This window comes from Schistocerca piceifrons, chromosome X (assembly GCF_021461385.2).
Source record: "Schistocerca piceifrons isolate TAMUIC-IGC-003096 chromosome X, iqSchPice1.1, whole genome shotgun sequence".
Taxonomy (NCBI): domain Eukaryota; kingdom Metazoa; phylum Arthropoda; class Insecta; order Orthoptera; family Acrididae; genus Schistocerca; species Schistocerca piceifrons.
The window spans coordinates 499,113,852-499,127,703 of record NC_060149.1 but is presented as its reverse complement, the minus strand read 5'-3'; the positions used below and the strand labels follow the sequence as shown (position 1 = coordinate 499,127,703).

The window sequence follows — 13,852 nt, the reverse complement described above, 5'->3', positions numbered from 1 at the left end:
GGCAGATACTGAGTCGATGCAGAGGCTTGGGCAAAGCATTTAGTGAAATGCTCTGCAACAAAGTCCGGATGGGTAAGGACAACACCATGCACAGAAATTCCAGCAATGACGGTGGGAGGACGATGGCCAAAAATTCGCCTGAGTTTCGCCCAGACTTGGGAAGAGGGGGTGTGCGGTCCTGTGGCAGCCACATATTGTTACAAGCAAATCTGTTTCTGAAATTTGATGAGATAACAGGCCCAGGCACAGAATCGTTTAAAGACCAGAAGGAGAGCAGTAGAAGGGTGCCACTTGAAGTGTTGAATAGCACGGCGGCGGTCTTTTATGGCCACAGTAATTTCTGGAGTCCACCAAGGGACCATCTTCTGACGGGGGGAACCCAAGGAAGAAGGGATGGCTGAAACAGCTGCAGAAAGAATGGCGGCAGTCAAAGTCTGTACAGACTCATTAATACTGCTGTGTGGTAGTACAGGGGGGATGGTAGCAGAGGAGAAGGCACCCCAATCAGCTTTAGAGAAGGTCCACCTGGGAGGGTGACGGAGCGAGATACACTGAAGGAGGGTCAAAACAATCGGGTAATGATCACTCTCACATAAGTCATCGTGGACATCCCACTGAATGGAGGGAAGAAGGCCAGGAGTGCAGATGGAGAGGTCAATGGCAGAGAAAGTGCCGTGTGCAACGCTAAAGTGTGTGGGAGCACCAGTGTTTAGTAAATAGAGGTCAAGTCCTGCCACAACAGCTTCAACTGTCCTCCCCAGGGCAGCAGTCGTATGACTACCCCAAAGAGGATTTTGGGCATTAAAACCCCTAGAAGCAGGAAAGGAGAAGGAAGTTGTTGAAGAAGGGTGGTTAGGGCAAGGGATGTGGGCAGCCTGTCAGGCAGGAGGTAGGGACTACAGATTATGGTTGGAGTGAGCAGATGGACCCTGAAAGCAATTGCTTCCAGAGTGCTATGGAGGGGAATCCATTTACTACCAATGTCCTTACGGACCAAGGTGCAAACACCACCAGAAGCCCGCAAGGGGCCCAATTCGGTTCTGACAGAAAGAAAGGAACCCACACACAATGGGTGAGTAAGAATTGACAAAATGGGTCTCCTGGAGAGCAATGCAAGCAGCAGAGTGGGAGGAAAGAAGGAGCTGCAACTCCAGGAGGTGACAAAAATATCCATTACAATTCCAATGGAGGATTATCAAGCTGGAGTCCAAATGGGAAGTGAATGGACAGGAGCCAATCACGCCGCCGAATTGGAATCCATCACCAATAAGGATGGGGTAATGTCCATACAGGTGGGGTCAGACTGTTGGTTCATTGGCTGGAGGAGGGGAAGGCAGCACCTCAGGGGTACCAGAGGGGCCTTGCCCTTGTTCTTGTGTTTCTGCTTCTTCTCTTGTGAAGGAAGAGAAGTGAGGTCGGGCACGGAATTACACCTGACAATGTTGGTGCCCACCAGCAGTGAATCACGCAGCAGATGTGGAGTTGCAGATTGCCTTTCAGGGGGGGGGGGGGGGGGTGCCTGGAAGAGGAGTCCTGGGAGGGAGCTCCAGCACCAGCGGCTGCCAAAGAAGGGGAGCACTTCTCCGGCGGGGGAGGGGGAGCAGCACCTGAAGGGGAGTGGGAAGGTGTGGGGCGAATGGGGCGGGGCTGGGAAGAGGAGGGGGTAGCAGGGGGAATGGACGTAACTGAAGCAAAAGTAGAAGTTATAGGCACGGAATGGAGCTGGTCATACTTTTGACAATCCTCTGTGTAGGTAAGTCGATCTAAGGTCTTGTACTCTTGAATCCATCCTTCTTTCACATACACTGGGCATGCTGGTGAGCGTGGAGGATGCAGTGCACTACAATTTACGCACACTGGTTGGTGAGCACAGGCACTCCCCTCATGGAGGGGGCACCCACATTCATCACAGAAGGGATCACGGGTGCAGCAGGAAGACATGTGTCAAAACCGTAAGCATTTAAAGCAATTCATCGGTGGTGGAATGTAAGGTTTCACATCACACCGATACACCATCACTTTGAATTTCTCTGGGAGGGTATTCCCCTCAAAGGCCAGGGTAAAGGCACCTGTATTGGTGTAATTGTTTTTAGGGCCTCGTACTTGGCAGATAAATCAAACTCCTCGCTGCTCGAGGTTTGCGCAGAGCTCCTCGTCAGTTTGGAGACGAAGATACCAGTGGAAAATGATGCCCTGCATCAAGTTCAAAGACTTGTGGGGTGCGACAGAGACTGGGATGTCACCGAGATGGTCACAAGAATGCAGGGCTTCAGATTGGGCAGCAGAAGATGTCTTACGAGCAAAGAACCAGACCGCATTTTACTCAAGGATAACATTTTGCCATACTTATCTTCAATCGTTTCCACAAAAAACAAAGGCTTGGTCGTGGCAAAACTTTCGCCATCTATCCTGGTACAAACCAGGTACCGAGGGAAAGGTTTCAACCCAAGCTGGCGAGCTTGACCCTCTTCTCAGGGGATGGCCATGGAGGGTAAGGTCGAAGGATCAGAAAGAGTGTCATGTCGTCTATCACTCTTCGAGATGGCCACAAAATGGCCAAGATGTTGATGCTTTTGTCGCTTCATGTGCAAGGCGTCCACCCTAGTACCACCCACTCTAACCAGGGGCTCACCCCGTGGGCGCCACCCAACCACAGCAAAGGGCCGTCTGGCACAGCGACCATTGCCGGGAGTTCTGATGCCCCAAAGTGATGAGCATCGACTCCTTGGCATACACGAGGCATTAACAGCTCAGGTACTAGCAGTGTGATCCCTGTGTTGTCAGGGGGCTCAGCCAAGTGGGCACTTAACAGCCACACCACACAGTCTGGCTGGTGACCTAGCAGGAAAGGGACCAGGGTGCAAGGCAAAAAGGGAGGGGAGGGGGAGAGGAACCTGCACCATGGAAACTAGTTTGGAAGTTCATCCCCAAATGGCTCACACTGAACGGAAAACATTGGAAATGAAGGTCAAACCCCAAGGGGACCAAAAATGTCAAAAAGGAGATGGAAACAGCAAACTAAACAATAGCACATACCAAAAGCAAGTAGAGTGGCACCACACCCCCTCTCCTCATAAGAAAAAGTTCAAAGTCGCACCCACAACCAGTAAAGTCATGGCGACATCTTCTGGGACTCAGAAGGCGTTATTCTGTTTGATATCTTTCCTTAAATCTCAAAAGTGGTTATCATCAGTTAGAAGCAGCGCTTGAGGATAGGTCACGGACAGCATTTACCATGCCATGCAGACGTTATCAGTATAAGAAGACACCATCTGGTTTTAAAAAATGCACCTGCTGCTTTTCAGCACTTATTACATGGGCTTTTAAGAGGGTTAAAGCCTAAGACTCATATAGTCTATTTAGATTAGTCTTGTCTCACAGACGCAATTCGAAATATTCCAGTACCACGGATGACCAAATGGATATAGTCTGTCAGTTTGTGCAGCTACTATATAAATTCATTAAGGATTTCACAAAAATAGCCAAAACTTTGAACAGATTATTCTGAAAGGGCATAAAGTTTCAGTGGACAAAGGACTGTCAGCTAACAGTTGAGGAATTGAAGGAGGCATTTATTTTGAATCTTGTACTGCTTTTTCCAAATTTTAAAGAGTGTTCATCCTCACTTCTAATGCTTCTAATAAGGCAATTGGCTGTATTTTGGGTCAGATATTTATGGGTGGTAGCACCCAGTAGTGTATGCTTCAAGGCAAAGTAAGGTGGACCATAATTATTCAACAACTGAAAAGGAAATGTTAGCAGTCATATACGGTATTAAATACATCTGATGTTACTTGTATAGCAAGAGACTAAGTTGTGCCTGATCACATGTAACTGAAATGGTTGCTTGGTCTAAATGACCCATCTAGTCTTAACATGTTGGGCTCTCCAGCTCAGCGAGTTTGATGATGAGGTTGTCCATAAACCAGGCAGAAAACACACAAATGTGGGCACAGTAAGTCATACAGTAGCCATGTTGAGGATATTAGGCAAGAGTGTGTTAGAATGACAACAAGCACAAGCAGAGGATAAAGTTTGTTAGGCTTTTAAGTCACAGCTGCATTTTTATCATACATGAGGATTTGTTGGGCAAGGTCATGAAATGTGGACCACATGTGATCCCAGCAGTTTCTCAAAAGGAAGTGTTACAAAAAGCTCATGACCATGTGTTGTCAGGTCGTGGTGGCCAACGAGCAATATATAGGTGTGTTGCAGAACAGTTTTGGTGGAGCAATAGGCAGCGCGACATGAAGCAGTATGTGAGACTGTGTACTGTGCACACAGAAAATCCCTCTGCAGAGGTTACCAGAGGCATCAAAGGCAATTCAGATGCTTAACTCGACATCTGGGATCATATAACTGAACACCTGGAGGGAATAACTAGATGCTTGTGGTCATAGACCATTTGCCATGCTTTCTGGTAATGATAGTAGTTCCACACCAAGATGCCAGTACTGTGGCCCAAGCATTAGTTAAAAGTTGGATACTAGCATTTGGAGTGTGCGATACCTTAGTCATGGATGAAGGTACAAACAGTTTCAGAACTTATGAAAAAGCTATGCCAAGTGTTGCATATTCAGAAGTTACAAACTAGCTCGTTCAACCTTCAAACCAATGGCAGGATGGATTATGTCCATAACACTACTTTTAAAATGCTAACCTTTTACGTGAACACTAGACGTAACAAATGGGTACCGATCTCCCACATGTCGTTCGCGTGTACAACTCAGAAATTCATATGGGAACAGGCATGTCACCACTTGAGGTAGTGGATGGGGCAATGAAGCTGTCCCCTTTTGACATTTTAAGTCCTAAATTAGGACCAAATTATGAATCAGTGAAGCAGTTTGCGAGAACAATATGAGAGGTGTGGAGAAATGTACAAAAGGCAAACACAAAGGCTCAGAAATGTCAGAAACAGCCGAATAGGTGCCTGGCAGACTACAACAGCATCGTGTAGGGCATTGGGTATCTGTCACTAATCCCAATAGACCAAAGGGAAAGGTGAAGAATTTCTGATCAAATATCATGGACCTTATCAGGTCACGGAGATCCTCTCACCACATAACGTAAAGGTACAGATTCCTAACAAAATTTTTGTTGTGTGTGTCAATCAGGTGAAACCATTTAAGGGTATGGTGGATGTGGTACCACAATTATCTGCAACTGGCCTGGTATGAAAATGTTCAGTAGGGAGAATGAAGGAACATCTAATGGTTAGACAGTTCAAGGCTCAAGACATGCCTTACGCTTTGAAAAAAAAAAAAGGTTTAAATGGCTCTGAGCACTATGGGACTTAACATCTTAGGTCATCAGTTCCCTAGAACTTAGAACTACGTAGAACTACTTAAACCTAACTAACCTAAGGACACCACACACATTGTTTTTGTTGTTTTTAATAAATGAAAAGCACCAGTTTTGTTGTTTTTGATTCTAGTTTATATCTGTCATTAGCTAATCATTTTGGAAGGAGGGAGGAGGTGACAGACAGCTTCTTTCCTCAGGTGGTGACTTGCAGCAGGAGGTACTTTTGATTTCGGATATTAGGGAAGCTCATGTTGTTATGCCAGAAGTGCATTTGGAGAACTGCACTCAAGGGAATATTGTTGTCAGTCTAGATAGACCAACAACGAGTGATATGTAGACATTTGAAGTGAATATGTTTTTATGGAAAATGAATGATACAAGCTATGAAAAGGTAATCTTGCCCACACGGGCTTACTTTTAGAAGGTTGGGAGGCACTGGCTGTACTTTTTCTTCTCGCTGGAAACTGTGCTGGAAAATTGCCATGAAAAAGGGAAACCTGATGGGTTGTGAGAGTTAGAGTTACAAAGTAGTTGTATTATCATTAACGGTACAGCTAGTCAGATAGGCAGGAAGAATTTCTGCCTTCCAACTACACTCCCTGGTACAACTGTCATGACACTGATGTGGAATACATTGCATTGGCCGGAAGAGTCACTAATGCTTAAGGCTATTATCCACCCAGAATTTAACTTACCTTAATCCCACCTTCAACCCTGAATGTATGCAGTAATTAGATAAATTTCCCGAATCACAGTAGGGGAAAATTTCAATTGAGCGGACGTTACAACACGTTCAGAATTTTCAGAAAAATTGTTAGTACAAGAGTATATCAATAAGCATTTCACCTACCAGTTGTGGTTTGTTTCTACTAGATAACTGCATATTTTGTTTCTGTAATAAACACAGACATACACAGACTGCAGCTCCACTAACGCGACACTTACCAGTTGAGTGGTTAGCTGGCATAAGCACTGGAAACAGTTGATGGAAGTAAAACCACCGTATTAAATAGTACAAGCATTAGGTTAAGGATTGCATTGTAGTAAGGTCTTTGAGACTGCACTTTACAAGTAGACTCACATTAGTAGTGGCTAAGGGAGAAATCGATGTGGGACAGCTCACGGTTGGAACTGTTTATTTTTTTTTCTGGTCAAGAGTAACTGTAATTAAAGACTTGTCTTGGAAGATTCAAGATGAATCTTTTGAAAGTGGGGAGGCATGCTGCACCCTGAAAAAGTTCAGCACACAAACTGTAAATGTTGTTTAAGCTTAATTCCAGCCCCACAGCATGGCAGTAGAAGCCAGCTCGGGCGATGTACTAATCAAGTGAGGCACTTGGCAGTATTGTTCAGCAAATGCCGCAACACAGTGTGACAAAGAGTGAAGCAATATTTCGTCACTCTGAGCACTTGCATGCTGCCGAGAAACTTAGAGTCACAAATTTACCTGGGCCTAGCAACCTGTGCTCGAAGCAGAATGAACTAGGTAAAGCTAACAGGACAAAGTAATATGTAGCAAACTTACTCATCTCCCTCCTGTAGGACTACACCAGCAGTGAAACTAGAAGGGTGCAAGGACTGCAAGGTGATTACAATGCGACTTGGGGACATGAGCCCTTGCAGTCTCCTAGACACCTAGACATCATCGGCCACTGTCCTGGTCTAATCCGGGGTGGGGTGACTGGGAAGGGAGTTGCTGCGCAGCACCAAGACATCTAGCTATCACATCCAAGAACAAGACACGGGGGATAACAAATACGCATGGGGGGGGGGGGGGGGGGTTACTTAGCCGATGCAACACTGGAAGGCATTGGTGACTGTGCTCATATTTGCCTCTTGGCTTACAATGGGCACCGTGGCAGCTGCCACCATAACCTGGGACAACGGACATTGTCAGTGTGATTGGGAAATCAGCACATTCCTTAATCAGCTGTATTTGCAAGCACACAGCGTGGGCCTTAAAGTAGGCTGGAGTGATGTATAATGCTGATTTAATAAACATCTGTCAATGCTATCACTGTTTCGCTGTATGTCTTGGCATCTTTCTCAGCATTTCTCTCTCCCATCCTGATTCATAGCAACCTGAAATACGCTAGGTCACTACAAAGCACTGTATGTCCCTACACTACTATTATTGCACTTTTTATGAACTGCCTCTTCTCCTGGATCACCACAATACCAGTATGTCATGAGGTATACTCACACATCTGTTTTAAGTTTACAATTATTAGCAGAATTCTTGTCAAATCATACAAAATAACTATAACTGAAGTGTGAATCGAAATTTCAAATGTAACATAGGTGCTCACATCAGTACCCACACCTGAATTAAGCAGGTTCTATCATCCTTCACAATGTGAAAACACTTTCTTGATGTGGAATGGGTCTCTTAAGTGGTGGGAAGAATGAAATGGGTGTCAGAAGAAACTTTCATGACAGAGTGTTTCATTTTCTATCATTTTAGTCATTTATACGGTGTTAAACCAGATAGACACATGTAAACTGTGGATAACAGCTGAAAGCAAGGGTAAACTAGTTATTACTTACCAAGAAGATGCAGCCCTGGTGTGTGGTTTTAACCATAGTAGCATTCTCTTAGGCAAAATATTCTGTAGGTAAAATAGTCCTTTACTCAGAACTCCAAGCAGGGACAACTCGAAAGGCTAGTGACATCAGGAAGAAGAAAACTGGTGTTAGGCCATGAAATATCATCAGATTCCTTAATCAAGTAGGCAATGAAAACTGCCTGCTTGCCCCCCCCCCCCCCCCCCTTCCAACAAATCCATGCAACACACACCACTGAACACCACCCATTCATGTTCCATAAGAAAAAGGTCCCTGTACTGAAGTAATTAGGAGGTGATAGCTCAAATTACAATGGAGCGAAATCTAAACGTCCCCTCAAAAGAGGGTGCTTTCTCTGTTCCAGTATGTCTCACTGGCTACTTACCAGAGCACTAAGTGAGCATTAACATCTATGGTTGTCTTCTAAGGTGATGAAAGACTGACAAAGTCAGCTCAGAAAATGGAAAGTTAATATCTGTAAAAATATATATGCTTTCAGTAAAATTTTTCTTTGGGTTGGCAGTACATAATCTCCATGAGACAGCTCTACCCCCTAGTAAACTGCTCCATTCAGAAGACACTCTGCAGCACATAAGGTATTAATGGAACTTAAATTGTTACCATTCACCACGATCAATACTGTAACAGTTTGAGAGACATCACACTTACATAGATGCTTGGCCACATTACAGGTCATTCTGTCACCTGAACCTACATTTCATATTTACATTCACTGGCTTTGGCAACTCACAGTAAACCTGCTGCCTTCCAACCTAACCTAGACCACAGGCTAAGCTACAGATAAGTCTCAACACAACCAGCATTCCACTTTCACATTCATTGGCTTTGCCAACTCACAACCAAACTGTTGTCTTCCAACCTAACCTAAGCTCAGGCTATGCTACAGGTCTATCAAAATTGAGTATTTTATGGAAATTACTTGAGATCAGACTGTCAGAAAACTAAAATTTACATAATTTAGACAGATCCCATAACAACAGCTGCAACATAAAATACACCAAACTGCTATATACACCAATAATATAAATGCCAAGATGCAGCAAAACTCAAAAATTAATAAAGAGCCATCCATTAAACGTGAAAAATTCATACCAGTCTGATACCAACACAACATTACACATTTCAGAATAAATCATTAGCAATATTTCACCACACAAATTTCTACACATATCAATAACAGAAACACCAATATGCTGCAGTAGCAAAAACTGAAGAAATGGCATAAAATGCAAATCATTCATGTGCATCCAACACCACAAGTAAAATTATGCATTTTCTACTAATTAAATCTAGACATCAGAGGTAAATGAAGATTTTTAAGGTTTTTATTGCATGTGGCTTGTTTAAGGCTTAAGTTCATAGTATAAACTATTGTATGTGCATGTTTCACAGAAGAGACTCAGCAATATGATACTATCGTTTGCGAGCAGAACACAGCACTAAACAATGGTATGTGATCATATGACAGTTGACCAGAATGTAGTTCTCCATGTTCCTTATCGTACTAACTGTTACAATATTTTACCTCTCAGTGATATATTACTTTCTTATTGTCATGTGTGTTGTTAATAAATTGAAAATCGATTTGCTGTAGGTTTTGATGTTTGGAGCAACATTTTATGACAGACTCTAAGAACAAAATGGATTCTATTAGTGGGAGAAGTAAAAGGATCATGGAATTGGCACTAAATTTAGTACTGGTAAGCATATGTACAAATATTTCAAGTATGACAAATTGCCTCTTGGCTTCTGTCTCGGGTTCTTTGGCCAATGTTTGTTTCATATTTTTTCTGACATTTTGTTAGCAAGAGTTGCTAACATTGTCAGACCTTCACCCTTCATTGCTGGCGGTGGAAGGTGAAGCTTTGACAATGCTAGCCACTCACAATGGTGAAACATAAGAAAAAATCATCAAAAATTGCTCAAAGAACCCTGGACGGAAGCTAACAAACAATTTTTCAACAAGTTAGCTAGGGTTAACAATTTTGTACTTCAAGTAATTGAAGAACTAATGTCCTATCCTACAATCTCAATCCATCTTCAACCAAGAACTTTCAGTCGGTATGTGATAGCTATTACAGATTGTAAAGATATTACTCGTTAGAATGGAAAGTAACAAAGCTCTTAATGCACATTCCATAATTTAGGAAACAATGACTTGGATGCTTTACTGCCAGTTGACAGTGCTAAAATGACAAGCTCTCTTGGAGCCTAAAACAACTACACAAGCAGCTCATTCTTCTGACAAAAATCAGTGGCTGTAATATATAGAACTCACACAATGGAATGTTTCTCATACGATCAAAGGTGCACCTCTATTACTCAGTGTGTCATTTGCACCCAGAAAAATTCATCATGTTTTGCATAATAATGTGTTTTTGCTTATTTACTTAGGAAAATGACACAGCGAATGGGCTAGATGTTGTCACATTACCTTTACGGTAATGTTACGGATGGAATCAATATGTTGCTAACGAATGGAGAATTCCAGGTATGCTATTTCCAATTATTGTTTATTTTTCGTTGGCCCTGCAATACACACTAACTTAGGTTTCAAGGAACCTGCCAATGATACCTGTGATGACTGATGAGTTGAAGGTGAAACTAAAGAATGATATAGCAGATGAAGAAGCAATCCAAATTAAATCAGATTATGATGCCCACTTGTCAGAAGCAAATATAAGATAGAAAAACGAATCTTCAATAAAAATCTGTCAAAAGAACCTGGATTGAAAACAAAGATCGCCGTGTTCAATATTCAAAAATTTTTGCCGAGACCATGCTTCACTAATTCCACTGTGCTCTATCTAAGAAAGCTCTGTACACACAATCTGATAATCACTGAGGCCTCTGAGCAAAAACTTATAGTACGGAATTAAACAGTTGCAGGTTGTGGACTGAAAGAAGTGTCATCCTGTTTGCTGAAGTGGTCCTCACCTAACCTGCCTGAATCTCAAATTGAAGTACTTACAATATGGACTGGGAAATATGGAAGCGTCTGATTCCACCCGTCTGCTTTGACCCATGACGTCACAAATATGGCGGAAAACAAAAACAAACACACACACTTTCCACAAGAAGCCTAATGACATTAACGGGACAAGTGCGGGAAATGGGGTGTTTTGGGTGGGTGGGTGGGGGGGGGGGGGGAAACTAAATATAACAAATTTAGATGCCTTGCATAGCTACAACGTGTTAAGTGAAGACCAGCCATGCATGAATACCCACCCACCTCCCCAGGGGTCGTAACCCCTGCAACCCATAGAAGATAAGGATGCTTCAGTAGCTGATTAGTGTTTTTTGTCTTAAAAACCTCACGGGATAGAATGAACAGATCAGAAAGATAAATATAATAAACTAAAACAGAAATTCGAGGAAACTGTGGAGGTCAGAATTGTAACTTCCCCATGACTGTGCACAATTTTTGGATTTCAGGGTGTGTTCAACTCAAATTGATTAACCATAAAGTCTTATTGCAGGGATACACTCATATGGAGGTAGATGGTGTAAATTGCTGTTACTGAATGGCCCATAAGCAAAGCGATCTCAAATACCATAATTCTGACACTTTGGGATTGGCAACATGTTATTGACCAATGTCGCTTCAAGAAACTGACCAATGTGTACAACATACAAATCGCATATTTCAAAGACTTTTCAAGTCTTGGATCATCACCACCTTAAGTTAAACGGACGACCAAAAACTTACCATCAAATATAGTTTTGGTTACCCAATTTGTGCACTACGAGTGCAAGCAGAGAGGTCACACTCTGTGTTCTACAAAACAGGAGAGCTTCTGTAATGTTTGGAAGCTAGGAGACAAGATACTGGCAGAAGTAAAGCTGTGAGGACAGGGTGTGAGTCGTGCTTGGGTTGCTCAGATGGTGAGCACTTGCCCGCGAAAGGCAAAGGTCCCGAGTTCGAGTATCGGTCCGGCACACAGTTTTAATCTGCCAGGAAGTTTCATGTCAGCGCACACTCCGCTGCAGAGTGAAAATCTCATTCTGGAAACATCTGATCGCAAATTTCAAGAGACTGACATGAAATGGTGAACAAGAGGGGCAGTATAGCCAGAAGAACTTCCAACTACACAGAATACTGTCAGACCCACTGCTGCACTGTGTGCCAAGAACGATGAACTGGATTTCAGTTTAGTAATGTGTGCCCAATAATTATCATAATAGTTACGTACTGGAATCCCACCCCAGTGAAATCTTTGTTTTGGTGACAGACTGACCCGTAGCACAGCCCAGAGTCAAGGTTTAGTTCGATGGTGACAGTTTGGTTCCGAGTTGGCAAAGCCAACCAATTTGAAAGCAGAAACTCTGTTTGTGGTAACAAATTGAGCGGTAGTGACACCTAATGTTTATGCCATGCAAGGTGGGTTCAACATGTAAATTTTACCAAATACTCAATCTTTTGCATTATCTGATAGAGGTTTTCTGGATTTACCTTGAAGTTTTAGTTTTTATGACAAAAAGTAAGTAAAATATGGAGCTGACATAAACATTACACAATGCCACTCATCGGTGTCTCAACAACAAAGATTTCAGGGTAGACCGAGGGGGGGGGGGGGAGGGGGTGGTGCATGTCACACTCCAGCTTACTACAGCTAAAATACACATAATATCCTTAAGTTTCAAATATGGTAACTGCTCTGAAACGATCAGATGCAACTTTAAAATTTATTTGTAATTTGAGTCCTGGGAGAAAACATTGTATGTAACTGAGGAACCGTCCTTCGAGCAAATTCGGAAGAAATGTCTTGCACCTACAACAAATATTCGAAATTATTAATACTTTCATAAAATAGGGTACGTATGATAACCTGGAAAGAAATATCATTTTCCGATTTCATGACATAATGGCAGAGTCATTACAAATTACAAACTTTTATCTCAAATGCGAGTTCGCTTTTAAACTTACAATAATAAATTTACACTGCTAACTACATGCAGGAAGCACAAATGGTTATTTCTGCAGTTACTTTTCATTTTGTATACAACAAGCAATGTTACTGACATATTCAATTTTGCGTTAGGACACTACCCGCAGTCTCACAGAAAGGTTTATGGAGTTGCATTAACAAGTCAATAATACTAATTGTTATATATAACACTGCTGTTGATCTCTTATTCTTCGTGCTAATGTGTTTATTTCGCATTGATATGGTTCTATAAGTCAACATTAGAGTCACAAGACTTACGTTCTCTTACCGTGTTACAATAGTATATCCTCTAATTACTCCAGAAACGACAGCACTTTCTGGTACAACTTTCTGGTACAATCTACGAAGCGCAACTGCAGAAATGCATATACACTTCAACAACCTTTCGTATATGCTTGTACCTCTGTAGGTAAACATTGCAGAGATTATAGCTCTACGGCTGAAGTCTACCTTACCGAAAGCGCCAACGTAGTTGTATCTGTGGATACCGAAAAGTTTTGGTTGTCACATCCTTTTTCGTCAAGAAGAAATGGTGGGCCATTTATCCTTTGATTATAAAAATTAATCAGTTAAATAATGTAAAAACTCACTTGAGCACCTATACAAACAATCAAAGTTACTGATATATTTAGGTCGATTCACATCAGACATTCACGTCACTTCACAGCAAATCCAAGATGCTCTCACACTGGATGTCGTGTCGCGCCAGTTCGCTTAGGCTTCGGTCAGCATGGCTCCGGCAACGGTCGTCAGAGGCCGTCGCCAAAGGGCACACGAGAACATCGGCCGACCGCTTGGTCACAGTGCGTCTGATCTTATTAGTCAACTTTTGATGGGTCGAAGAGATTAGATTAGAATCTATTTTGTGTATGAAGTAGGTTCTATTTTAAGTCTAAGGACGGGATACAACGAAGCCTCTGTGTTGATGACGAGTACTCAGTGCGGCTTTTAGTATTATAAGATGCACGTAAATGAACCGTGTCTATCTCGAAACGAACGTGGCGACTACT

The 13,852-nt window shown here is 42.6% G+C and overlaps 1 long non-coding RNA gene across 1 annotated transcript in view; it reads right to left on the bottom strand.

Moving 5' to 3' along the window:
• Positions 1–13,544, bottom strand: part of LOC124721373 — a 115,534-nt gene extending 101,990 nt beyond the window's left edge. The window contains exons 1-3 of the long non-coding RNA XR_007006324.1: positions 13,433–13,544; positions 13,111–13,320; positions 7,855–7,970 (exon numbers count right to left, since the gene is read on the bottom strand). This is a non-coding gene — a long non-coding RNA (uncharacterized LOC124721373). The remainder of the gene's footprint in view (positions 1–7,854; positions 7,971–13,110; positions 13,321–13,432) is intronic.
• Between the last annotated feature and the right edge of the window lie 308 nt (positions 13,545–13,852).